The following is a 25,509-nucleotide window of genomic DNA, read 5'->3' on the forward strand; positions in this document are numbered from 1 at the left end:
CCTACCCATCATTTTCCACAGGGATAATGCCCTTATATGTGTCCATCTAGTGGACCAAAGCGTTTCTTGGTGCCATCTAGGTGTGAGGCTGGGGCTGGTTTTGTGTGTTTGCTGTCCTGTCCCTGCAGGTGCTGAACGCACGTGAGCAGTTCCATCCTTGCTGGGTTTAGATTTGTGCCAGGTTATTTCTCTCCCAACAGTGAGAAAAATGTACAGGATGTCAAAGGAGCTCACTCCACATAAAAGTTTGCAGGTGTGAGATAGATTGTTTATGTATTTCTTCAATACCTGTATTGATATTGAAGAACAAGGACTGAGTCCACAGTTATGATTCTTTGAATGCAGCTGGAAATCACAATACCACATATTTAGAAATAGTGGTGCTTGCAATGGGGTGTGCGTGATGGGATAATTTCTCTGTAGATCTTGCACTGCAAGAAGCAGGCAGAATCGGTTGTCTGTTCTCCCAGAAGTTGTTGTGAGCATGTTTGTGTTGATGCTGAGGAGAATGCCTTCACCCAGCTGTTGTGAGTGTGGTTGTGTGAAGAAGGGGTGCAAACACTGTCTGCTCAGCTGCGTATGAAGCTTTCAGAGCATTTTCATTTGTTGTTGCAACCTCCAGTGTGAGGGACATGCTCAGCTAGCATGGGAACATGTGGGTGTGAGCTGGCTATGGGGAAACGCAAGTGCTGAGGCAGGATCCTGACATCAGAGCTGCCTCTGAGCAGGGAGCAAAGCACTTCCCAGCACCAGGGTGGACCTTGAGACATTTCTGAGCAAGACTGTGACATGTGGCTGCCTGGAATAGCAGGAGACTGGATTGCACAGCCCAGGAAAGCAATTCCCATCCCATAATCTGTGTTCCTAAGTTTCTTTGCAGCTGTTGCATGGCTATGCGTGGCTGGGCAAGACTGAGCATCCCTCCACAGCTGAGCGTGAGGGATGCGGAGCATGGTCTGTGCATCTGATGTCCAGCTGTCATGTATGCTTTCTATGAATGAGACGGTGATTCCTTCAGTGGCTTCAAAGCAGGTATCACCCTGTGTGTTTGGGGGCTGAGCTGTGGCCAGTTCCCCAACACCTGATGCACATGTGTGCTTCTTTCTGTCTGTAGGCAAGATCTCCATCCATGGTGGCAGATGTGCACTTGGGTCTTCCAGGAGGCTGGAGCACGTATGTGGTACGTCCAAGGAGATGCTGATCTGAGCAGGTGTGGGAAACTCTCCCCATATGTGTGTACGTGTGGAGGTGAGGACTTTCCCCCAACTCCTGTTGCATCTCTATGTGCTGATGTGCCAATACCGCAGGGGCACGCACTGAGGTGCAGTTTCGCATGGCTTTTGCATCTGCCCGTGACACAGATCTGCAGGGCATCCACACATGTAGTGTGCATCCACCTGCAGGGGTGTTGCATGTAGCTGTTGCTTCCGAGCGCGTGTGTTGTTCTTAGAAACCATTGTGTTTTCACGTCGGCGACACGATCCTGAGCAGCTGCGGTGCTGCTGCTCGTGTGTGCGCGCGTGTGCGTTCCCTACAGCCGCTGCCGCTCACACGCGTGGGCCGGCGCCGTGCCTGCCCCATCCCTCCGGCCCCCCTCCCCCCCGCTCCACCCGCACCGGGCGAGCAGAGCTCGGCGCCGGCTCCATCCATGGCAGAGGCAGCTCCGCCGCTGGCAGCCGGCACCAGCAGAGCCCCAGCAGCCCGGCCCGCGGCGCAGCCATCGCTCGCCGTTTAAATGCCTTCTTCCCCCGGTGATGCGGATGCGGAGAAGGCAGCAAACCCCCCCCCGGCTGTGCGCTCCCTGCCCGGGCTGCTCCTGTGCGCGGCGGGGAGCGCTGCTTAGGGGACAGAGCAGCCGGGAGGGGTGACACGGGGCGGGGGACAGCGCGGAGGAGCTGCGGGTCGCGCCTCCACGGGGCATGTCACGCGTGGGAGCGGCCCTCCAGGAGCAGGTATGTGTGTGTGCGTGTGCGTGTGACACACTCGGTGCGTACGGCTCGGTGTCGCCCGCTCGGAGACGCGGCTGAGCTCGGAGGGGGAGCGGAGAGGGGCAGGATGGAGGGATCGCCCTCCTCCCGCTGCCCACCCGCGGGTGGGTGCCTCTGAACAGGGGTGAGTGCGAGGGAGATGGGGAGTGAAGGGAGCGAGGAGAGGGAGTGGGGAAAAAATGCCCATATGGGGAGATGGGAGGGAGCAAAGCTGGGGGAGAGGTGCTCCCCATCACCGCATCACCCATCGGCGGTGGTAGGGAGAGAGGTGCTCCCCATCACCCATTTCTGTGCATGGGTGTGTGTGTGCTGGGGATTGGGATGCCGAGTAGGTCCAGGGCTCTGCATGCAAGCTGGGTTGTATGCTCTGCTTCAGTTCAGAACAAGCAAGGGGAGAGGATCCATGCGTATTGTGTATGTATATCTGTGTGCGTGTCCGTCCGTGTGTGTTCACCTCTATATATTAATGTATACATCTATATATATACGTTTATCTGTAGGTATACCTATACATCTATGGGTATATACCCCCATATTTATAGGTATATATTCACATATCTATAGATATATAGCCCTCCATATGAACGTATGTGTAAATACATAGTTTTATGCCTTTATCTCCTTTATATTCATATAGTCGTAGATACACAGACAGATATGTACATTGCTAGCAGTTACAGTGGGGAGAAGAAAGCAGACCCATCCCAAACTTTGCCAGGGAGCCTTTGCAGCCCTGGCTGTGTCCATATCTGTGTGTGTTTGCCTGGTTTGAATGCAGAGGAGTGAGTAAATCTGGGCTCCGCTCTGACACCACTCTGCTGGGAGGCTGCTGGCTGCACGAAAGTCATTGCGTGGTGTCTGGCGAGTGTGAGTGTGTGTGTGTGTGTGGCGGTGGTGGGATCTGGCTATTTACGTAGGGGCCCAGGACAGCAAGCGGGATGCATGTGGATGTACACAGGCATTGCTTGCAGGGTGTCTGCGTGCCCATTTATTCCAGCAGGGAAAGCGTGCCCACATTTTTATGCATCAAGATCCTCCTGCTTTGGGGCAAGGGATGGGGGGAGGAGAAGCTGAATGAATGAATGGGAGCAAGAGGAGGGGAAAGGAGGAGAGGTGGGGGTGGGGGAGAAGGATGAACAGACGCATCCTACCCTCATCCCAGGACAGGCAGGAGTACACAGCTGCCACCGTTCCCGTTTCATAGCTTGGATCTGGTTGGGGAAAGGCGGCATAAATCTGCTAATGCTGCAGCAGGCAGAGTACTCGGGAGCTGCTCTGCGTAATGCCCTCCCGTACGTGTGCTGGGGTGGCTCCCCTCGGGCCCTGTGTGCATGCATGGCAGCGCACATGTGTGCATGTGTGCATGTGTGCATGTATGCATGTGTGCATGAGGTCGGAGGCAGTGGGGAGCAGGCTGTGCACAAGCACTGTGCTTGCAAACATCCTTGCGAGTGGCCAAGGAAGGAGGTGTCCGTGGTGGTGGGGAGCAAAGAGCATCGCTCGCGTGCTGCGGGTGCGTGCATCTTGCATCCGTGGTCCGTTTGCACCCTCACGCGGGCGCCTGCTGCTGCTGGGGGCCGGTGTGTGCGCAGAGAGTGGGTGCACGTGTGTGGGCCAGGCTCAGGGGCCGTTCCCCTGCCCTTTTTACCCTAAAGGCTGGAGAGCACAACCCTTCTGGCCACCCAGGAGGTAGGGAGCTCTGAGGGAAGCTGGGGAGCTGGGAGATGGCTGCTGAGATTGGAGGAGGGGTGTAATGATAGTGAGTGTATGTGTATGTATGGGGGGATCTGTGGCCCTGGAGGGGGCCTGGGGAGAGGGAAGGCTGCATTGCCTGCTGCGAGCCAAGGTATTTGTCATGCATCAGGAGGTGGGAGGACATGGGATTGTGTGATGTGGGGGGTGCTGGGTGGAGGGGGTGAAGAGGTACTGTGAGGGTATGGGAGGATTTGGGGTGACCCCCATCTTCTGGCCCCCACCCTGTCTCCATGCACCCCATCACTGCTAGGTCTGGGGAAATGCAGCCCAGCAGCATTGCTAATGCAATAATATTCCAAGGAACCTTCATTTGCATAGAACATGCATTATTAATATATTTAAATACAGCCCCCCCTTCCACCTCCCCACTCTGTACCAGCAGCGGTGAGGGAACTGCAGGGACTGGAGGGCTTCTGCTGCGGTGCCGGGGGTGAGAAGCAGCCACTATGACCCCACCGATTTCCCCAGCCCTTTCCCCATCCACCACCCTCCTTGTCCTGTTATTTCCCCCTGCAATGTGGTTGCCTTTTGGGGCATCAAACCCAAAGTGGGATGCAGGGAGCTGCCTCCATCTCTCCCTTCCCATCCAAAACCATGAAAGCAGCCGCAGATACACGGCCTTTCCCTCTCTTCACCCAGCTCCAGGAGATGTGGGCATTTGGGATTGTGTTGTCTGAGCTGGTGCAAAGCAATGTTGTGCAGTGGGAGCTGCTTGTAGGGTCGGGAGGGCACATGCAGCAGAGGGGTGTTAGGAGGGGTTGTTTTGGCCACGGGGCAGCCTGCGGTTAAAATCAGAAAGGTAGAACCGCAGGCAGGGAGGAGGGAGGGCGATGTGGCTGTGCTGGTTATTCCTACCTGGGTTGTGTCAGAAGGCAGATGCGGCTCCAGGCAGGGTGCAGCTGCCTCGTCTGACCCTGCTCGCAAGTGGCGGAGCGCGCTGCCCACCTGGGAAAAAAGCTTGTGGTCACATCAGGGCCTGCTGCAACCTCCTGATGCTGTCAGCAGCCGTGTCACAAAATATCAGCACAACTGCTGGGAAAGAGAGACCTGGTTGCTCTCTCCCTTAGCCCAAATATTGTGGTTTTTTTTTCCCCTCTGTCCTCTGCAAGCATGGGCTCAGACAAAGCTGTTCCTTACACTAGCACAGAAGATACAGGAACAGCTCTGTCCTCACACGCAAAGCAGAGAAGAGGTGCCCAGCTCTGGGGAAGGGACGTGATGTCCCCCAGGCACACCTGCAGCTCCCACTCATACCTGGGGATCAGGGCAGGACAGGAGCAGCTCAGTGCAGGAAAATTGTCTGGGAGCAGAGGAGCTTTTATTTTTTCCTCCAGGGAGGAGCAGAGCTGTCCCAAGCAGTGCAGGCTGTGGTGGGTATGGGGGGATCTGCAGAACACCATGGGTTCTGCCCATAGGATTGTCCAGCTTGACTCTTGGGAGGTGGCAGTGCCATAGGACTGCTGTTGTGGGTCTGCTGTTGTTGCTTAAGTCACAACGTGGTGATGGGCTGACAGTTGGACTGGATGATCTTAGTGGTCCTTTCCAACATTAATGATTCTATAATTCTATGGTCCCGCAGCAGTTACTGCCTCATGTTATTGGAGCTCTGTCTGTGTCCTGGCTTTCCTGTGCTCTCCATCCAGTGGGGCAGCTTTGTGTCTCACTTTGCTGTCCCATGAGCTCCTCTTTAAGAGAACAGGGATAACAGCAGACTTTGGGTCCCCTGGGAGCGTGGAGGTACTTGGCCATTGCCTGAAATGAACTGCTTGCTCGTGAATAGGACTGACCAAATAATTTTGTGTTGCTGAGGAGAAATGACCTCATTTGCTCAACACTTCCAAGCCAAGAGGAAACCCAGTTCCAGATGACCAGCTGAGGTCCAGAAGGAGGGGAGGGCAGTTGTTGCTTTCGATAGCATTATAAGGGGTTTCAAACAAGTCATTAGGAGCCAGGTGGAGGTGAGTGGTCCAAAGGATTTATGAGAAACTTGTTGCTGATTGCAGGGAGACTTTGAGGTCCTCAGGCAGACCTGCTTTGGGCAAACACAGTGGCAACATAGTGCTTCATAGCATGACACTACACATCACAGAGATAGGCGCAGGATCAAAGCCCTGGAGCAGAATCTGACCTACTGTGTAATGTGAGGCCCTTCCATTGTTCTGCATGGCCTTGCCTTCCCATCTGCCCTCAGCCCAGGAGTGCATCTCCAGTTTTTCAGCATTTTTCCTTAGAGTTTAGTTCCAGGCAATGCTTTATGAAGCTGATGCTGCCATGTACATTTCTCAGAGGTGAGTTGAAGTGTATGGGTTCAGGAATCCATGTTTTTCTCTATGCAGAGACATCCACACACAAAGTTAACACCTATCTGGTCTCGGTAAGCTGTAGAGGAAGTACTATTTGCAAGAAGCCATGGCTGGTTTTGACTCCTGTGGATGTCAGTTATTCTGATAGCAGAGAGATGGAACTGATACTTACGTGATAAAGGGTCATCTGTAGCATGAGGGTCGCCTCAAGTGGGGCAAGGTTCACGGCATTGTAGCTCTGGCACAACTGGCTTATGGGGAAATCCCTTCCCCTCTGTGTTTCCCAGCACCCACATTGGTTCTGAGTGGTTTTGGTGACAAGCTATTCACTTTTGGAGGCATGACAGACATGTAGACTGTGTCCTGGGATGATATACAGGCTACCAGTTGCCTTAAGGCAAAGTGTCATATGTTTGTCTTAACTCTTGCTGTGGTTCATGATCTCAGTCTGTAAATCAGATGGGTCAGAGCTCCCTGTGTATTTTTAGGTTCCTATGAGGACTCCATGAGCTATCTTTCCTCTGGAAACACTGTCGTATTCATGAGAACATGTGTGTTTGTGAACACGGAGAGAAGCATTTCTCTCTGCTAGGCTTTGTCAGTCCTGTCCTCTTGTGTGCACAGACACCTGTGTACTCAAGTACTTTCAGAAATATCACGCCTTGAAGCATGAGGCAGGCCTAATTCGTATTATTTCCAAGGCTTTCGTGAGACCAGTCTGTAAAACCTGGCATTCAGACCTGAGTGCTACTGTAGCTGAAGGAGAGTGATCAGCTGGAGCAAATTCAGTGATGAGCAACAAAATTATGAAAGGGCTGGAGGGTCTTCTAAAGAGAAATTAAAAGAACTAAATATGTAGGTCTTGGCCAAATGATGTCATGATATCAGTTACAAGTATTTGAGGACTGTAATCATCAAGAAAAGGAAAAGATTATCAGAGGTAGCAAAGGATGGGAAGAGTTAAGGGATGAGGCTCAGTAAAGGGGCAAATGCTTGGAGGACAGGTGCAAGCTTTGTGGTGTGAGGGCTCTGATCAATTATGAAATAATCTGACAGGTTTAGGGAGATGCAGCTGCTTACAGCAAGCAATTATATGGTGGTGAAAAGGGATAGAGGAGAGCAAGACAGGCTTGGCCAGTGATGAAGGTGGAGTGACCTGCAAGGCCTCTTTTTCATATGTAAGATTGCCAGGAAAAAATTGAGAGGTGTTTGGTTGCCATTCACTTTTTATTGGTTCCCTGTCTCGCTGCTGGGGCGAAACTGCAGACGCTATTTTTGAGGAAGCAGAGACATGGTAAGGGAGGGGTGAGTAAACAGAGTCTGATGGAAGTGGAAGATACTAATGGCTTCTTCTTCCCATCCTATCTGGTTGGAGAGATTGCCTAGGAAGCAATCCTGTAGGAATGCCTGGGGTGAAAAGGGATTTTTCCACAACAGCTTTCTAGGAGAATGCAAGCTAATCTTTTCACAGAGGATGGATCCCTCTTTCTGGACAAAGATGATTTGGCATGGGGACAGTGGGGTCAGAAGGATCAGTATTCTCTCTTCTGACTCCCGAGTCACAGATGACCCAAAACTGGGACAACAAGGTCAGAAGGATTATCACCCCTCCTTTTTTTTTTTTTTCCCCATTGCAGTCACAGGCCAGGAAAATTGAGTCAGATCATAATAAAAGGATTAGTGTGGAGAGGCTGCCATGATTTGTGTGACAGACAGGTCAGGAAAATGGAAGGGAATTCAGGGGAGGGTTGGCCCTGTTACAGATGGTCTGCTGAAAGGACTCTGTGTTTATCAACAAGGAAAGGGAATTTGGTCTTATAAAGTTTGAAACAATTCATTGAGGGGACTAGCACCCAAGAGCAAATGTTATCCCCAGCAAGGATCTGTACTGGAATGACTGGTTGAAATCAAGACCTCAGATCTGCTTCCCGCTTCTGGGGCAAAGGGGAAAAAACAATTATTGGAATGAGATCTGTTGTTTGATCTCTTGTGCATCCATTTCCAGTAAGACTTAATGTCCCAAAATGATACTCATAGCTCCTATTTGCTCAAGACATCTGAATCAGTCTACCTATGGAAAGCCACAGGGATGAAGGAGGAACCTTGCTGAGCCAGGCCTAAGATCCTTCCAGTCCAGTATTTCTGTTGGAGATACTGGACTGGCTAAGAGAGGATTCCCAGAAGTAAAACTATAAGGACAGGACAACTGCATGTGAACACTTTCTCTGAACTCCCTTTTAGCCTCCAGTGATGTGTGGCTGAGGGTTCTTGTCTTAGAAGGTTGCACACCTCTTAGATCTGTATGGATATTTTTCTTCTGTGGATTTGTTCAACTACTTTTTGAATTAGAATTTTAGCATCCACAAAAACTTACAGCAGGAAGTTTGGAAGTTTAAAAAATGCAGCATGCTATGAAACAGCTCCTTTTGTTTGTCTTGAATCTGCTGATTTCTGGCTTAATTTCATGACCCTCATTTCCCGGATGGGAAAAGACAGTTGACACGTTACCTCCTGTGTGGGTTTTATGGACTTCTCTCATATTTCAGTCTCTATCATCTCTTTTCCAGTATTTCTTCAGCTTTCTTCTTTCTGCTTCTCCCTTGGCCACAGCAGAGCAACTATGGGGCACCGCTAGTGGAGTTTTGGTATGATGTCACAGGGATGAGCTGTCCCAGGTCCCACACAAGGGAAGGCTTTTGTGTCAGCTGAAGGACAAAGTCTAAGAAGAGGAGAAGAAGCTGGAAAAGGAATTTGAACAATCTGAAGGTGTCCTAGACCATTAATTCTATGGCTAAGGCAAGACAGGGCAGGGCCCTAAGGAGGCTTGAGAAAAAAAAAAGGAAAAGGAATGTTGAAGTGGACCCTGTAATGTAGGAATAGCTTCTCTGGGAATAGGCTGTAGTGTTCAGTACAGGCAGGAGTTGGGGTTGGTCAAAGTGGAGCAGATGAGGGAACTGAGAGACCAGAGGCGATGGAGATCTGGTTGGGACCCTGTTCAGATCAGCAGAGAGGAAAGGGATGGTTGATGGTGGTTAGACTGTAGATAGAAGTTTCTTCGGAAAATATGGGTTAGACACAACATACTGGTGTGATGTGCAGTGGAACAGAGTGGGAGGAGAGAATAAAAGGGCATGGACTATGTATGAGAAGGATCTTAGACCCAAGCACGGCACAGGGAGAACTCGATCCATTTGAAAGAGATGCCCAACGGTCAACTCCCAGATGAGGACTAGATTTTTCTAAAGCAGACTGAGAAACTTAGAGACAAAACTCTTGTTGATATTAAGATTTTCTTGTATTTACTGGTTAGCCAAGACCCTCAGCCAGCTAATGGGGAAAAGGTGAATGAAAATGGAACACCAGACATTTTGTGAGCATTCTTCAAACAAAATAAGTTCAGAGGGAGGAAATGGGCTCATGATAGGAAAAAAAAGTCCCTCTAGGGTCTGTGAGAGGGTGAAATAAGCTAATGAATTTGCAGCGTGCAGAGGAAGAAGGTACAATTCCATAGCCTTTTGGACATCTCCTATAGAGAAAAACTACTATTCTGAGTAGATGAAGAAAGTGGAGAGACATGTTGCAACACACCAGGTGTACGTAAGGCTCTTATATCAGGAATCAATAGTGGAGATGATGAGGGAGAAGGTATTTTTCTGTCTACTCTCTTAATCTTCCATCCTTTCCTTCCTCCTGCCTGCTCCTTCATGCTGATGTAACCTTTCTTTCCTTCTGTGTCTCCTCACTTAACACCAGCTGCACCTCATGCCTCTGTTTGCCTTCCTTTAATCCACGGGATGGATAGATGACAGACCCCCACCGTAATTTTTTAAATCAAAGCCCTTTATCTTGAATTGAGCAAGGTCGGGGGAAGCATCTTAAGGCATCAACTGCATTTTTTATCTCTGCCTGAGAGCAACTTAAAGGATGGCTCAACAGGATTAGTAGAAAGCACAAGATTGGACAAATGGATTTGGCAGGGGCTGGCTGGTGGGCCTGAGGGAGCCAGAGCTCGCTGTGCTGGGAACTGGGAGAGCTGGGCTCTGCTCAGGGCCTCTGTTGTTGCCTGCTGCCCACTGTGCCTCTGGGTGGGTGGAGGCAGCTGGATGGATGCTGAACATGGTCCTCAGCAGACTGAGACTGCAGCACCATTCTTTCCTGCTTGGTGGGTGCTTTAAGGTCATGGCATGCAGACACTGCATCATGCTCAATGGGTGGTTGCCCTATGGGCATTCAACTTCTGCAAGCCATGGCTAAGAGGGATGTTCTTGTCACAGCAGGGCTGCGTGTAGCTGGAGCAACTTGTCCCAAGAACAAGCCAAGATATAATTCCCTGCGCATGTAGGTTCCCTGCTTCTTTGGCTTGGCTTCTTCTCCCCTTTTTGTTTTACATTTTTGTGAATGCAAGTTCTAGCAGAAAGTGTCATGCTGGTGGGTTGGTAGAAGGGCAGACACACTATGCATAACCTCTCCTTGCACAGCTCCATGCTGCACCATGCAGCCCCAACATGCCTATGGCCCTTGCCATGCTCTCCTCTCAGGTGGAGCATCTCCTCTTTGGGGAACAAATGGCTCTGTCTGGGGTAGGAGAGAGTGTGAACTTTGCCACCTGTACCAGGCTGCCCAGAAAGAAGTCTTGTGAGGAACATCTTCCCCATCTACAGCCAGGTACTGCAGTCCCATCAGCTACATCTCCCCAGTAGGCAGACACTCTCCTTGCACGTTCCATTCAAGCACAATACACCCCACATTATCCTATGTGCACACATACAACAATGTGAATCAAGCATTCCCCTTGCCATTCTTCTCCCCAGCAGCCGATGGGTCCCTCTGGGAAAGAAGACCCCGTTTCCTCTCCGGTGTCCTTTGCCATCCTGGCTGTGTGTCCTTGGGCTCTTTGTTGGTTGAGAACACCCCAGCCCGAGTGCGCTGCCCTTGGGGGATAGTCATGCAGTTCCTGCACAGAAGAGGATTTGCATGCATGGTGGGGGAGAGCCAGTCTGGCCTGTTTATTCTTAACGCTCAGTATTATCTCCATTAATAATGCCACCTCTGCCTCACATGCTAATTAAGACTTGGGATTTTTAATGCAATCGGGAATTTGGGCAGAGACCACACAAGACTGGCTGGATTAAGTTAACCTTATGGACTGTTAATGGATCTCCTGGAGGGGCATTTCTGCCTAATGAGTATCCAGCTTGAATGGTAATCAGGGGCTTGCTCTGCGTGCTCAGCAGGGACCTTCAGGCGGGGATGCTGCAGGGCAGGAGCTGCTCGTGGGGAAAGCGAGAGAAGATGAGGAGGAAAGAGGCAGGGCTGGGGATAGCGACCTTGGGGTAATGGAGGAGTTTCAGGCTGAGACAGGAACAGAAATGCTGATGTTGCTGCACATGGGGAGCCCTGGCTGGCTGCTGGGACTGGTTTTGATGGGCATTTGAATATTAAGACAAAGTGTTTTTTTTTTTTCCGGTAGTGATTTCCAGCAGTGAAAAGGTTGCCCAAACTGCTTTAGCTGCTTGTAGGGATCCTCTCTTGGGAAAAGAAATCAAACCCCAAAATAATTAGAAGATCCTGGCCTGAATCCCAGAGAACTGCACCGTAAGTCCGGAGGATCAGAGAGATGGACTTTCCCAGCCTGTATGGTGTGGGGTAAATGTCAGAGAAGGGATTTACCATGGAAAAGTTAGTTGCCTTGCTGGTGAACAACAAGGTGAAATGCTGGGTCCCTCTTCGGAGATACCTGAGAACAGATTAAAGGAGACATTGAGTTTAGAGGCTTTCAGCATATAGGGTTGGGTAAATTTTGGGATTATCACAGATTGTGTATTTCAGTGAAGGCAAAGGAGATGGAGCTTAAGTGATAGATTCCATTTTTAGGGCTAACATGAGATCCTGGGCCTGGATGGAACTGCGGCTTGCTGGGAACCCATGAAGCTGCTGGGGAAGGTGGTTGATTTTTCAAGTCTGTTTCCTGTGTGCTAGTTTATTTCTCCAGAGGGAACAGGAGCAGACTGGGACACAAGGCAAAGTCAAAGCCAGAAATGGAGGTCGACTGCTTGCAGTTCAATTTGGGGAGTAATTTAGATCAGCTCTGGGAGAAATATACAGAGCTCAGGGTAGGGTACTTGGGAGGAAGGTAGTGATCTGAAGAACTGGTTAAGGGAGTAAAGAAATGTCTTTGGGGCTTCTTCTTAATGGACCAATGACCCGGGAGGTCTTTCAGTGCGCAGTTTCCGTGCTTTGGATCCTAGCCAGGAGGTTACTCAGTGCCCATCAAACCCAGTTGCAGGTGATGCTGGCTGAGGAATTGAAAGCCAGTCAGGAGTCTGTTTATGCTCTTGGATACAAAGTCTGCTGTTTCCAAACTCTGTTATCTTGAGCTGTCCTACTCGGGCTATATTGGCTCTGCATGGCCCAGGGACTGGATGTGAACCTCTAGTCTGGTTTGCAGTGGAAGTTCAGAGTTTGGGTGGAGGTTTGTGATGCAGATCCTGAGGGCTAGCGAGGGGTGACAAGGACACTGAAGGGAATAGGTTCGGTTCAGATTGCTGAGCGAGGTTTTCTTCTCCTTCTGGCTCTTGGTATGGGAAGATACCAGGGAACTACAAGGAAGGGGGTTCCCTTGCTGCATGTCGCTGTGTGGGAGTCAGTTCCCAGGGCAGACTGCTGCCAGTGAGGGAGGGGAACTGAGGGAAGGCAAGAAAGGAGAAGCAGAGACCCAGAGGAGAGGCAGTGCAGGAGGCAGATCGGCTCTTCCCCCCAGAGAGGGATGCCTTCTCCAGGAACATGAACGTACCCAGTGGGAACACAGCACACGCACTTAGCATAGCTTTGCGTGTACTCATAGCGTCACATCCACAGGGATGTTCAGGCTGCAGATGTACAGGAACACACTGTTGAGCGCAGAGGTGCTGCCCATAGGAAACAATCCCACACACACATGGGCACAAACACTCAGAGGGCATGTTGGTCCCCATGATTCCTGCACACCTATGTGCACACGTGGCACCAGGTTGTACTTCTCGTCCCCTTTCAGTGTGTTCCATGTGTATAGGTTCACTCGTGGCCACACTGACAATACGCACATTTTTGCATCTTCCAAGTCTCCTTGCTTGCCAGCACAAATCAGGCATGTGCAGATCACAGAATCATGGAACATCCCAAGTTGGAAGGGACCATAAGGATCACTGAGCCCAATTCTTGGCTCCACACAGAACCACCCAAAATCAGACCATAGCAAAACACATCCTCAGAAATGAATGAGATGAACACCATGCAAACATACATGGGCAAACATGCATACACATACCTCTTGCTCCTATTTTCTTTGCTCTCTCTCTCCACTGTTCATTAAGCCAGTTGCAGTGCTTCTTCCATGCCCCTGAAGCACAGGAGCAGATGGTTTGGAGGTCAGTTTAGGATGCTGGTTTCCCTTTCAACTGACAGCTCTCTTTGGCTGCTTAGCTCGGTGCTAAGTATCTCAGCAATGAAGATCCTCCTTGCCTACCGACACATGACGCCTTTGTGTCACCTCTCAGCTTGTATTAGAAACCCTGAGTCCAGAGCCCTCTTTAAATTGCCCTCATGACAGTGCTTTAACCCAAGTAGCACTTAAGGCTGTTGTGGCTTTTCCAGGTTCAGCAGCGTCTGTTAGCTTTGATAAAATGAAGCAACCTCCTCTCTGCTCCACTCTGTACATGTGCCTTGCCAAGGCCCAACAGGCTTTCGCTTGTCCCCTTTCAGCCTGCATTATTCATTTCCTGTAATGCACAATTGATGTTTGTGGGCAGAGGCGTGCAGGTATAGTCGAGCACAACGGAGAGGAAACATTGTCGCTAGCAGGCTGAAATTGCCTGGGAGCGCGGACCAAGTTGAGATGACGGAGAGAAAATTTGTGCTCCTTTGCAAGCACTTCTGAAAAGCGAATGGTGGTGGCAGTAGAATCACGGAATCATAGAATCATTAAGGTTGGAAAAGACCACTAAGATCACCTAGTCCAACTGTCAGCCCATCCCCACTGTGTCCCTTAGTGCCACATCCACACGGTTCTAGAACACCTCCAGAGATGGTGACTGCACCACCTCCCTGGGCAGCCTGTGCCAGTGCACCACTGCTCTTTCAAAGAAGAAATTCTTCCTCCTAAAATGAAAGGGCAAGCGGGAGCAGCTGTATGGGTTGAGGTGGTGCTGGGGACTTTCCTGTGTTTTTTAATGCTGCTGCATGACGGTGTGTGCAGTGCGTGTGCGGGAAGGTGGGAAGGCTCTAGAGGGAGGTGTGAAGTAGGTGGCTTTGGGCAGTGGAGAGCACTGAATAATGGTGGAGAAGGTGCATTTGTATGTAGTAGCAAGGAGGCTGGGGGGTGCTTTGTGAAGGGCGTTGGAAGCTGGAGAGTATATGTGCATGTGTGAGTAGATAGCTCCCTGGAATGACCTGCTCCTGGTTGCAGGCGGTCCTGAGGGATCTGGCTCCTTCCTTGCAGGTCTCTGGGTCCTACAGGGGCTCATGTACTCTTTCACCACGCTGAGGTTTTGCATTTCTGTCCCCTAATGGCACTATCACCCAACTTCAGAGCACTCGGGGCTGGTGGGATCTTGCATTCTTCTTTGCACGCAATTTATGCACAACAGTAGCAAGGAGGAAGGGAGGAGGGATGAGCGTGGATGCTGTTACAAGGTTTCTGCTCCAGAGACTTTGTCCCCAGGAGCTGCAGCCTGTGTCAGTGGACAGCTACATGGGCTTTGCTGAGATGTGACGGAATGAATGGGTAGAACTAGAGAAAATGCAAAAAAATGAAGGGCTGCGTTGTTGGTGTGCATGTGTGCAGGTGGACAGAATGCTGAAGTGGTCTCCAGAGTGATTGCTAGCTTCCTAACTTTTAAGGCCGTTGTATTTATTTGTTTCTCTGGGGGGGTGAGTAATGCTGGCTGTCTGTGTTTCATGTGTAGTTTGTGTTTGCCTGCCTGTGCTGGATGTTGACGAGTATTTGTGTTTTCCATGTGACAGAATATGGCTGGTGTTTGATGATGCTGGGGCTAGCGGTTAGGATCCAGAAGGATGGTGTGCCACTGTGTGGGCTGAGTTAGGTAGGTAACAGTGTCTGATGCTATTGGTTTGTGTGCTGCAGGCAATTTGTGAGCGCAGGATATTTGTGTGCGAGATGCAGCCAGTGGTGCTCGCTTGACTTATATTCCTAAATGTGTTGGGGTGTTTTATTTGCTTTTGTTTTCTTATTGATATATGCATGGTGATATACTGGCGTATTGCTTGCACTGATATAAATATGTGTGTGTGTGTATTTGGCACTATTTCTGCTGATAGATACAGAGGTGGGTCTATCAAGTGATGCGTTCATGTGCACTGAAAATCATGAGTAAGCAGTCAGGTGTTTGTGTAGGGTAGATATGTGCAGGTACTCAGCATGCGTTTGTGCAAGGGTCAGTGTTCACTGGGCTGTACAGAAACGCCTTTGCTGCGTGCTCAGGAGCGGTGGTACAGGCTGGGTGTAGCTGATGTGGCTGAGCGATGGTTGTCTGAAATATCACATAGGCATGCAACGTGGCTGTGCAACCTCAGAGTAGGACATGCAAGGAGGGGAAGCCAGCACCTCTCCCTCTGGAGGGGCTGATCTGTTGGGGGTCTGCGCAAGGTAATGCAGCAAGGTGTGAGAAGTGTGACACGAGCGTGTGTGCAGCAGGCTGAGTGTGGTGGGGGCACACAGGGCGAGAGGCTGTTTGTCTGTCTGATCACCATCCAGGCGCTTTGCCTTGCACCCAGATGCTGTCTCATTTTTGTATCCCATGGGACAGCTCGGTCCATGAGGATGCAGGCTGCCCTCTCTCCATCCTTCAAATCCCTTTCCATCTGTCTGTCTGTCTGCTCGGCTGCCCGTGTCCAGCTGCCTGTTCCAGCGATGCTGATCCGCCCCGGCTCGCTCGCACCCCACGCTGCCTGTGGACTCAGCAGCTGTGCATCACTCCGTCCCTCCCACACACGCACATTCGAGCGCGCACACACACACACACACACTGGATCTTCATCTGTGGTATATTCAGTTGCCATTGGAAACCTAAGAAAGAAGTGAATCTAGCCTCCAAGTCTTAAGCTGGTGTTTTTTTTTTTTTTTTCCTCCCTTTTCTCCTCTCCTCGCAGAAAGCAAAGTCTCTTGCAATGAATCCACGGCAGCTTCGATTGAGCGGTGAGCTGGAGCACCTACCCACAGGCCACTTCTCGATGTGACTGCAAAGAGGCCCTTGCCAGCACTGGGAGAGCAAAGCTGTGGATTTACCCCTCATGCAACCGCATCCCCCCGGCACCGTGAGGTAAGCGAGCCCTGGCACGGCCGCCCACATCTCCCTCCTACTTCTTCCCCAGAGGTGCGAGGGAGGGGAGAGGCGGGGGCTTCTCCATCCATCCTGAAACCCCAGCAGTGCAGGGCTTCTCCCCTCCAGCCCCTTTCTGTGGGGTGGGCAGGCTTGCGGCGTGGTAGGTGGAAACGCAGCAGGGTCACTTTGCGTGGTCCCCTCCTTTGCCATTCTGCCTTTGTGCACACCTGCCTGCTCCTCTCCTTGTGGCATTTTTCCTCCCCATTCCTGGTTTTTGGGGAGAAGGGGCAGCTGGGATGCTGCCGCAGAGAGATGGAGGAGGAGGCAGCTGCTCCGACCCAGTATAGCCTGAATCCCCTCAGGGCTGCATCCTGCAGCAGAGCAGGAGTGGGCATCACACTGCCGGCTGTGGGGCAGGCAAGGTTTACCCCTCCTGCTTCATCTCACTGGCATTTTGGGCATGCCCATTAAATGAGGAGAGTGCTGGCCTCCAATTGCCAACCTGATGCCTCCTCTGGTAGCCGGCCCATCTTGGTACTAATTGTGGATACTCATTGTCCCTTCTTATCAGTTATCCCCCGGTGCTCCTGTCCAGCAGCAAGGGAGGTTTTCCTGCTGGAGGCCGTGTGTTTCATAAGCCAGGAATGCCACTTGCCATGCACAGGCAGCAGAGGGGCCCTGTGCCCAACCTGACCCAATTTGGGGTGCAAAGCCCAGGCCCCCACTGCCTGTAGTGCCTTCAGTACCCTTTCCCACTGGGAAGACAGGGACGATCAGCTGTGCTACTTCCATGCTCTATTTTTGTGCTGTAGCATGAGGAAGGGAATGGAGTGAGGAGCAGCTGTTTCTCCCCGTGCCTGAGCAGGCCCCGTGAGCAGCTGTGGAAGGAGAGGTTTGGGGGTTCATACCTGGCAGGCTGCGATTTCAGGTTCTGCACAGAAGCTCCTCATTTTTCTGAGTCAGACATTGGGGCTGCACTGTTTCTCCCAGATGCCCATTGCCAGTATCCCCTTTCTGTCCACCCCATCACCTCCCCAGCCCCTTCTCTCTGGCTGTTCTTCTTTTGGGGTATCGCTGTGCTGCCTGTCCCTTCTTCAGCAGCATCCCTCCCTCCCTTGGAGCGCACCATACAGGAGCTCTGCTGGGCTAGTGCTCCTGGATGTTGCTGCCAGCTGACAACACCGCCAAGCGATCTTTTCCCCCATGATTCAAGCCCGCCAGCCTCAGCGCGCATGAGTGCCCTTGTGTCGCAGGTGATGGAGGGACCGTGGCGCTACTGTTGTGTCTGTCACTCATGGCTGGGGACTGGCAGGGAGTGTGACCGCACGGTCACATTTGGTGTTGTTATTGGGGAGTTTACAGAAAGCAAGCTCCTCCTGGATGGAGCCTTTTTGGCATTGGTTAAATTCCTCATCCCTCTCAGGGCATGACTTTGGCACAGACTCAGGGTGGACAAGACAATAAATCCAGCTCTAGGGATCTTGGTCTCAGGTCAAAACTGCTGCGGTTACATGGTGGAAAATGCTGATCCAGTATGAACTCACTCCACCGGTTCAGATTTGTTTAGAAAACAACGTTGGCTTAACTCTCTGCTGGCAAGGTTTATGTTGCAGTGGGTGTTATCTGTCTGCACCGCTTTAGCTTGAAGCTGGCTCCAGTGTTGTTTGTCCTTCCACATCTTTCACATGTTCTGGACCATGTGTGCACTGACAAATTTGACAGATGCAATTGCATGCTGCAGCCAGCTTGGTTCAGTCCCTCCTGTCCGGCAAGCTTATTTGAAAGGGGATTGAACTGTAGTTTAAGCAGGGAGCAAGCTTCGTCTCACCCCAGGAACTCCTCTCCTTTCAGGACTGTCAACGGCCCTTGTCTCCCTGGTGCTTCGAGGAGTGCTGAGCAGTGGGGCAGAAGACCAGCTCTCTAACTCCACCTCTCCTAGCTCTGCACTGGGTTCAGGGAGACTCTAGAGAGACAAGAATGTCCTTTGCCTGGTGGGCTGACTCTCCTGAAGGGCTGAGTAGTGCCTTGCTGCCCAGTGAGATCACTGTGCTATATCTCGGTTTGCTCTACCATTAAGTGGGGCTGCTTCGGGCTGCAGAGAGGGATGCTGTGGGGACAGGGATATGCAGCCTTGCTGGGCTCCTTGGTGGTTTCGCTCTGTGTTGACCGTTGTGTGGGGCTGGAAGCTGGAGGAGAATCTGTAATGACCGGGTGCCGTGTGCCAGGGCCGAGGTGGTGATGCACTCAAGCCTCCGTTTGTTTGGGAGGAGAAAGGGAGCTTGTGGCTTGTCACTGTGGAAACAGAGTGGGGATTCATCTGCAGAGGGTGGGCCTCTTGGCTGGGCCTCCTCAAGCTGCCGTGGCTTGGGCATCACAGGAGCCAAGGGGACCCTGGTACGGGCTATGACAGGCAGGGGGCCAGCCCAGGCACCCCTGACTCCACCACCCCGCTGCTCGGACATGGCTGGGTGGATGGGGACAGCCCCATGGTGCACATGTGTGACAGAGGAGCTCAGCCTTGTGAGGCAGAGTAGCTGGGTGGGATACACGCTGCCTCCATGCCTCCTCCTGCAGGAAGACTTGGTGTGTGGGGCAGGCTGCAGGCCTAGACCTTGTGTGGGGTGGTGGGAGGTGGCCTCTTCCTCCCCTTCCTCGTCCCTGAGGGCATGGATGGGAATGGCCCCGCTCTGAAACTGGAGTTAGTGGAGCATTGGAGGGGTCCACAGACTCCCTAGGATACATGTGAGCATGGGATTTGCCTTCGGGCTGCTTCTGAGAAATATTTATGGCCACATTACCTCACATAGGCAGCGGCTGCAATGAGTGAATTCAGCCAGCTGCAGGAGGCTGACTTTGCTCTGCAATTGCCCCATTAATATCTTTCTTGCAAACTGAACAGTAGCAAATAAATGAGAGAGGTTTTATGGGAGCTTCTCTTCCTCTTTTGCAAAATACATCTGAGTAAGCCCCATCCCTGGAGGTTCAAGGCTGGGTTGGATGGGGCCCTGGGCAGCCTGAGCTGGGGGGTGGCAGCCCTGCCCACGGCAGGGAGTTGGGGCTTGATGATCTTTGAGGTTCCTTTCAACTCAACCCATTCTGCGATTCTATGTGTCCGTCAGTTAAGGTGGGCATACCAGACTTGACAGAGGGTGTAGATTGATTTCCCACTGCTGTTCTCAGTGATTTCAGATGAGAGTGTGGCAGTTTGCAGAAAGCTTTCAGATGCTTCACTGCTGGTGTTGGTTTGCAGATGGTGTTGCAGGTGAATGTGTGAACATGTGCCTGCAGCTGGGCACATGCTCGTGGTGATGTATCTGGGACACAACCATGTAGCTGCTTTTTGCTTATTATGAGCTTCCCCCCCGTTTGTGTGTTGTGGGACCAATGGGTCACATGGCTTGAAGTCAGTGGTGCATCAGGCCCATCAGGCTGTGCCCCAAGCTGAACTCTCTTGTTCTAAAGTCAGCTAGCATGGAGACAGTTGTGGAGAACCAGCCTGGCACAAAGAGAGAAACACACATATAATGGAGCTACTTATTTGAGTTCCCCAGCATTTCCCATTGCATTTCATGTCTTGGGGCTGAATCACAGTTGAAAGGCAATCAATGGAGCTAACAGCCCTGCATTGTTCTGCTCACCTTCTGATTTACTTCTTTTTATCCTTGCTGGGTTTCATCTCCTCCCAAGTTCATGAATCCCCCAGCACTGAGGTTGCTTTCTTTTTGTTGCACCATGGGCTGTATATAATAAAGTTAGCTCTGCTTCTGCCCTGAATCTTCTGGGGTCAAGGTGGAAATCACTATTTAGCGAGAGACCCAAACAAATGAACAAAACTAGCCTAGGTCGGTCAGAACAGGGTGGAAGTTATCCAAGAAAACTCACACTGATCAATTCCAGTCACCTCCTGTGTTTAAAGTGACTCAGTATCTCCATTTTTAGGATGTTGCTGGGGAGCTGAATTTTCTTTTGATTTCTCTTATATCAGTCGTCCCTACCAGCAGTGTTTGTGAGATTCTTCCGTATCTGCTTAGATAAGGAACTGTTGGAAACTATGCTGGCAGAATAATGGGTGCTGGGACAAAGCCAATCCTACAAAAAATAACAACAAAAAAACCTCCTACAAAACCTCCCCCCCTTCCCCGAACAATAAGTTATCAAGTCCAGATGGTTAAATCTGAGAGTTTGGAAGGAGCTTAAGTGATTGAGCTGCTAACAAAAATATGCAATCTCTTGTGGAAAAAAAAAAAAGCTACTGATTCGGGGAATTGCAGAAGACCAAATGTTGTACCTATATTTAAAAAAAGGCTCCAGTGATGATCTGGGGAATTAAAGATCAGTAAGCTTTGCATCTGTATCTGGGAAACTGGTGGGAATTATAATTAAAAAGCAACACTGAAGACATCTGGAAGATTGCAGTCTGATAGAGCCTAACCAGCGCGGGTTCAGCAGAGGAAAACTGCATCTTGCTAATCTCCTACAACTCTTTGGATGTGTCAATAAAGCAGTGGATAAAGGAGAACCAATTGATATAATGTATTTAGACTTCCAAAAGGCTTTTGAAAGATCCTACACGAGAGCTGCTAAAGAAGCTAAGTAGTCAGTGAGAGACAAAATATTGACATAGATCAAAAAAGTGAGTAAGAGACTGGAAGAACGAAGGGATTAAACAGCCAAGTTTCACCATGGCAAGAGGTTAATGTGGCCTCCAGGTTCTCTTCCAAATCCCTTGTGATTTAATGTATTGCTTAATGATGTGGAAAGGTGGGAGGAGAGAGACGCTGTATGAAAATTTGCACACGAGACAAAATCATTAGGTTAGATGAGGCCAGAAAGGGTTGTGGGGAGCAATGAGGAAAAAGAGCTCTGTTAAACCACATGTGCTGCTCTCTGGTGATCAAAACACAGTGTTGATACATTCAAAGCAATGGGCATTGCAGGGCAGTCTTGCAGCCCCTTAGACCCCCTGAAAGGTCCTGGGTGATGCGTACCAGTGTGAGTAGAAGTCAGGGAGCTCACTGCAGAGCTCTGCTCCATGTTCTCTTATCCTTGAATGGGCAAGGTAGCTGTTGGCTATGGAGGTGGTGGGTAGAGAGTGCTCTGGAAGAGCTATGAGACTCTTAGTACACCTGTAGTGCACTGAGCTGGGGTCAGCCTGCTTCCAAGGAGATGTTCAAATGGTTCAGGATTTCTGATGGAAATCCTATGGACATCCCCAAGAGAAGAGATGGAGAAGGAAAGGATTCAGGCAGCAGAGTGGAAGTGTCTGTTGGGCAAAAGAACACTGAGGCTTGTGAGTACCCTGATCACACAGGAGCGAGGGAATGCACAGTGAAATCAAAATGCATGGGTCTGAGATTCATATGTGAAGCCCTATGTCATGAGATAACGTCAGAAGTAGGATTTCAGCAAGGTTCATAGTGTTCTTTTTTGTATATTTTTGAAGAGAGCAAGAGTACACAAATGGGCTTTAGTAAAGGACCAGCTCAGTTTTGGAGCCCGAACCTTCAGATTTAGTCTTCAGAACCTGTGTTAACCTGTAGTTCCTAGCTGCCAATGGGAAAATGAAGATAGGAGCACACTGTCTTTCAGTTGTCTGCTTTGATTTTTTCAACCTTTTCCACCAAAAAAATCTAGCAATGACATCCATGAGAAACAGTATAGATATCTGTTCTGGTATGGTTGCTCCCCAGCGTACACTTCACCTTAATAATATCCTCCGGAAGAGAGCAGGGGCCTTCTTCTCATGTCCTGACTTTTCCAAGCATCACTTGTGTTTTGGAGCATTCGCAAGGTCAGGGAAGAATGGGGTCACATTATCTCCTCACCTAAACTGGTATAATCCTGTCAAAGTCAATAGTAAAGAAGAGTTTTCATCCTGTGAACTTAAACTCAGTTGAAAATCAAACATGCACACACAAAATTCAGCAACTGCATCAATCCTTGAAATTGCCTGAGGTCACAGACCTCAGCTGGAAAGTTCCCAGAGATTGCTGGGAGACTGCCCGTGCTTTCACATCCTGCCTGAGCCGAGCGCCAGGGGAGGTTTGGGTTAGATATTAAGGAAAATTTATTCTCCAAAAGAAAATAGGCTGCCCAGGGAGGTGGTGCAGTCACCGTCCCTGGAGGTGTTCCAGAACTATGTGGATGTGGCACTGAGGACATGGTTAATGGGCATGGTGAGGATGAGCTGGTGGTTGGACTAGGTGATCCTAGAGATTTTTTCCAACTTTAATGATTCTGTGATTCTAAGTGCAGTACCACGATAACCAGGCATTGCAGCCTTTCCATGAACTAGGCCAAGCTGGAGCCCAGCAGCCAGATTCTGTTGGAGGTGAAGGAAGGAGGAGGAGAGAAATCCCTGAGCCTATAGAAACTTTGAAACCTTACCTAATTATCTGCTCTCCTCTTCAGTGCAAAGAGCTGAGTAATTTCCTCTTCCCTGTTCTATAGAGTTCCTTAGCCAGGAGCATGGTCTCATTTCTTGAGGTTTTTTTTTTAATGAACACGATACAGGATGCTGAAGCCACTCACTGCTTGGCTAGCTTGAGCCTATGCAGAGTTCGATTTCTAGCTCTATGAGTGTAGTAGGCTCCTCATTAGTATGTTTCCTTCCTGGGCAGCCCACGAGGTGTGAGTGGAGTGACTCCTTGCACAGGGAAATGTTTTTAAGCCAGGAAAACAAACACTGAGGATCATCTTTGCGTGCCGTTCTTGGCTGGATCCCTGAGCACTCTTGTATTCTTAGAACTGTGATTTTTTTTTTCAGTGGATAGCTCAGAGCTACACCCACTGCAGCTGATACGGATAAAGTGAGGGCAGCCAGGCACACATCCCTGTGCTGAGAAATTTGGGGTCACTGTCACACCTTTCCATGGGGATAAAATCTTCTGCACTGCCAGAGGGAACTTTGGCAGCATTTAAATGCTGACATCATCCCAGCCCCTGCGAACCTCTGGGGTCGAAGCGACATCTCCAGCACTTCTGGAATCCAGGAGCTCAGGGCTGCGGGGGCTGAGAGACGCTGACGTCACCTCTGCTGCGTGCCAGCAACCCCAAGGCTTGAGAGACAGCTTGATCACCACGACCCTATTACAGCACCTAAAAAGACCTCTGGGATCGGGAGATGGTTGCATCTCTCTGCTCGGTTCAACCGATGAACCTCCAGGGCCAAGCGATAAATGCACCATCTCTGGAGTATTCTAGCGCTTAGAAGCCTTGCTCACTGACTCACAGCTGTCTGCCCCACTCAACCACCTTCCACTCATCCTGGCACCCAGCCACATTCTCTGCTGAGGTGTAGCTGGATAATCCTTGTGCTTTTACAGTACCGAGCTGTGTGCAGCTCTGAGATGAAACCCCATTACCTCCTCGCTTGTTACAGCACCGGTGAACATCAGTGCCGTGACGCATCCGCTGTCCTTTTGCTCTGCGAGTGCAGCGAGGGACCACTGCAGGAGACATCTCCGCTCTTAGTACAATGTCTGTGAAACTCTGGTGCTGCTCTGCTATGGCAGATGATCTCCTCTTTGCTCTTACAAGGCAGGAGCTCATCTCACACTGCTACTGATGCTTCAGAAGACAGCTGAGCACCTGGGAATGGCCATGTCAGATCAGAAACTGGAGCTTACCAACAGGAATGGGAACGCGTTGGATGTCTGGTCGGCGATCCTGGCATTTAGAAAGAGCAAATTAATTTCTCAGACGCCCTAGAGAGGCGGAGTTCTGTCATGTTACAAACCTGACTTGTAGATTCTGGGGAAAATCCTAAAAGCTTTTGGTAATAGAGGTTTTAGTGAGTTTAATGCCGATGGAATTAAAAGTCTCTAGGCACTCATTGTGAATGGATTTACATCAGGGAGATTAGAAAAGGGAAAACATTATTGGTGTCCAGGAAACTCAGGAGAGCAGCTGTCAGCTGGTTTAGATGGAAGGTTCCCCAGTGGATGGTCCTGCTGGATGTCACACAGCACGCAGTGTACAACCTGTGGGGTCACCTCTAATGCTCACAGCCTGGGACATGTCTTATGAGTCACTTCTCACACAGTGGGATGTTTGCACCAGCTATCTTGTACAAACACATTGAATGCGAGTGAATGCAGTGATGGACTCCTCATTTTGGTTGGACCCATATGTCCAGCTCAAGTGCTACTGCCTTTCCCAGTGTGTTCATCAACTTTCATTTGTGCAGAGGAGTGTGGAGGAGAACCACACAGACTCCTCCCTGCATTCACAGGACCACCACATCGGAAGGACTGGGGTCTTTCACTGTCCCATTTCTTTCCATCAGAAATGCACCTGAGTATGAAGCTATAAAGCACAACTAGGGTGCAGTTAGAGTAGAAGCTAAACAAGAACATAGAAAAAAAATTTTTTTGAGGCTTAGTAAATTCAGAGGGACCGCATCCAGCTCAGGAAATCCTCAGGCTTCAACTTGTCACAGGCTGGGAGAGTAACATGGGAAGGCATCACCATATGTTTTTCAGGTTCTGCTCTTTTTTCCAAGACCTCCATGTATGTCATTGGTGGAGAGAGACTCCTGGGGCCAGATGGCTCTTGTCTGTGCTCTTAGTTAAGAAAGGTGGGATCCTCAAGGGTCTGGCCTTTCTTGGACTTCCTTCTGGGGCCAGTTTGCCATGCCTGTGCTTTTTGCTGAGGGATTGTAGAGGCAATAGAAGAGAAGACACAAAGGGATCAACAGGGAGAGCGAGAAGGGTTTTGGCCTTAAGAACATGAGCTTGTTGTGCTCCTCTCAGGGCAGCTTTGAGAGCTGATTTGTCTGCTGCCTCTCTTGTTATTTTTCCCCAAAGTCCTCAACACTTGTCGGTGCATTTTGTTGAGAGCAGAGATCAGGGTTAATTTACCCTGACTTTCTCCTGAATAGAGACATCTTCAAGCTGAGAAGATAATTCAAATCCTGATTCAAGGATCTTTATCCAAGCCCAGGAGAGCTGGGAGTTGAGGATTTGCTAAAGCAGAGAGCTCTTTGCCCCTCTGGGGATGGGCAGGAGAAAGAGCAGGTGCCACACCAGAGCAGGGAGCTGAGCAGGGACAGGCAAGGAGGGAAAGGAAGGACATGAGCCTGACAGTGAGATGTCCCTTGATGTTCCAGGCAGCAGAATGTCCTCTCTCTGTTGGAATTCATCA

The 25,509-nt window shown here is 50.4% G+C and overlaps 1 protein-coding gene across 2 annotated transcripts in view; it reads left to right on the top strand.

The window, feature by feature from the left end:
• ELFN2 (extracellular leucine rich repeat and fibronectin type III domain containing 2) overlaps nucleotides 735-25,509 on the top strand; it is a 55,734-nt gene continuing 30,959 nt past the window's right edge. Inside the window, exons 1-3 of one of the 2 annotated variants that reach the window (XM_021385671.1) lie at nucleotides 735-1,032; nucleotides 1,115-1,248; nucleotides 16,193-16,362. The gene's annotated coding sequence lies outside the window, so the exon portion shown is untranslated. Of the gene's footprint in view, nucleotides 1,033-1,114; nucleotides 1,249-1,592; nucleotides 1,953-16,192; nucleotides 16,363-25,509 lie in introns of those variants that run through there. The other variant, XM_021385663.1, reaches the window with a different exon arrangement.

The sequence above is a fragment of the Numida meleagris genome, chromosome 1 (genome assembly GCF_002078875.1).
Source record: "Numida meleagris isolate 19003 breed g44 Domestic line chromosome 1, NumMel1.0, whole genome shotgun sequence".
NCBI lineage: Eukaryota > Metazoa > Chordata > Aves > Galliformes > Numididae > Numida > Numida meleagris.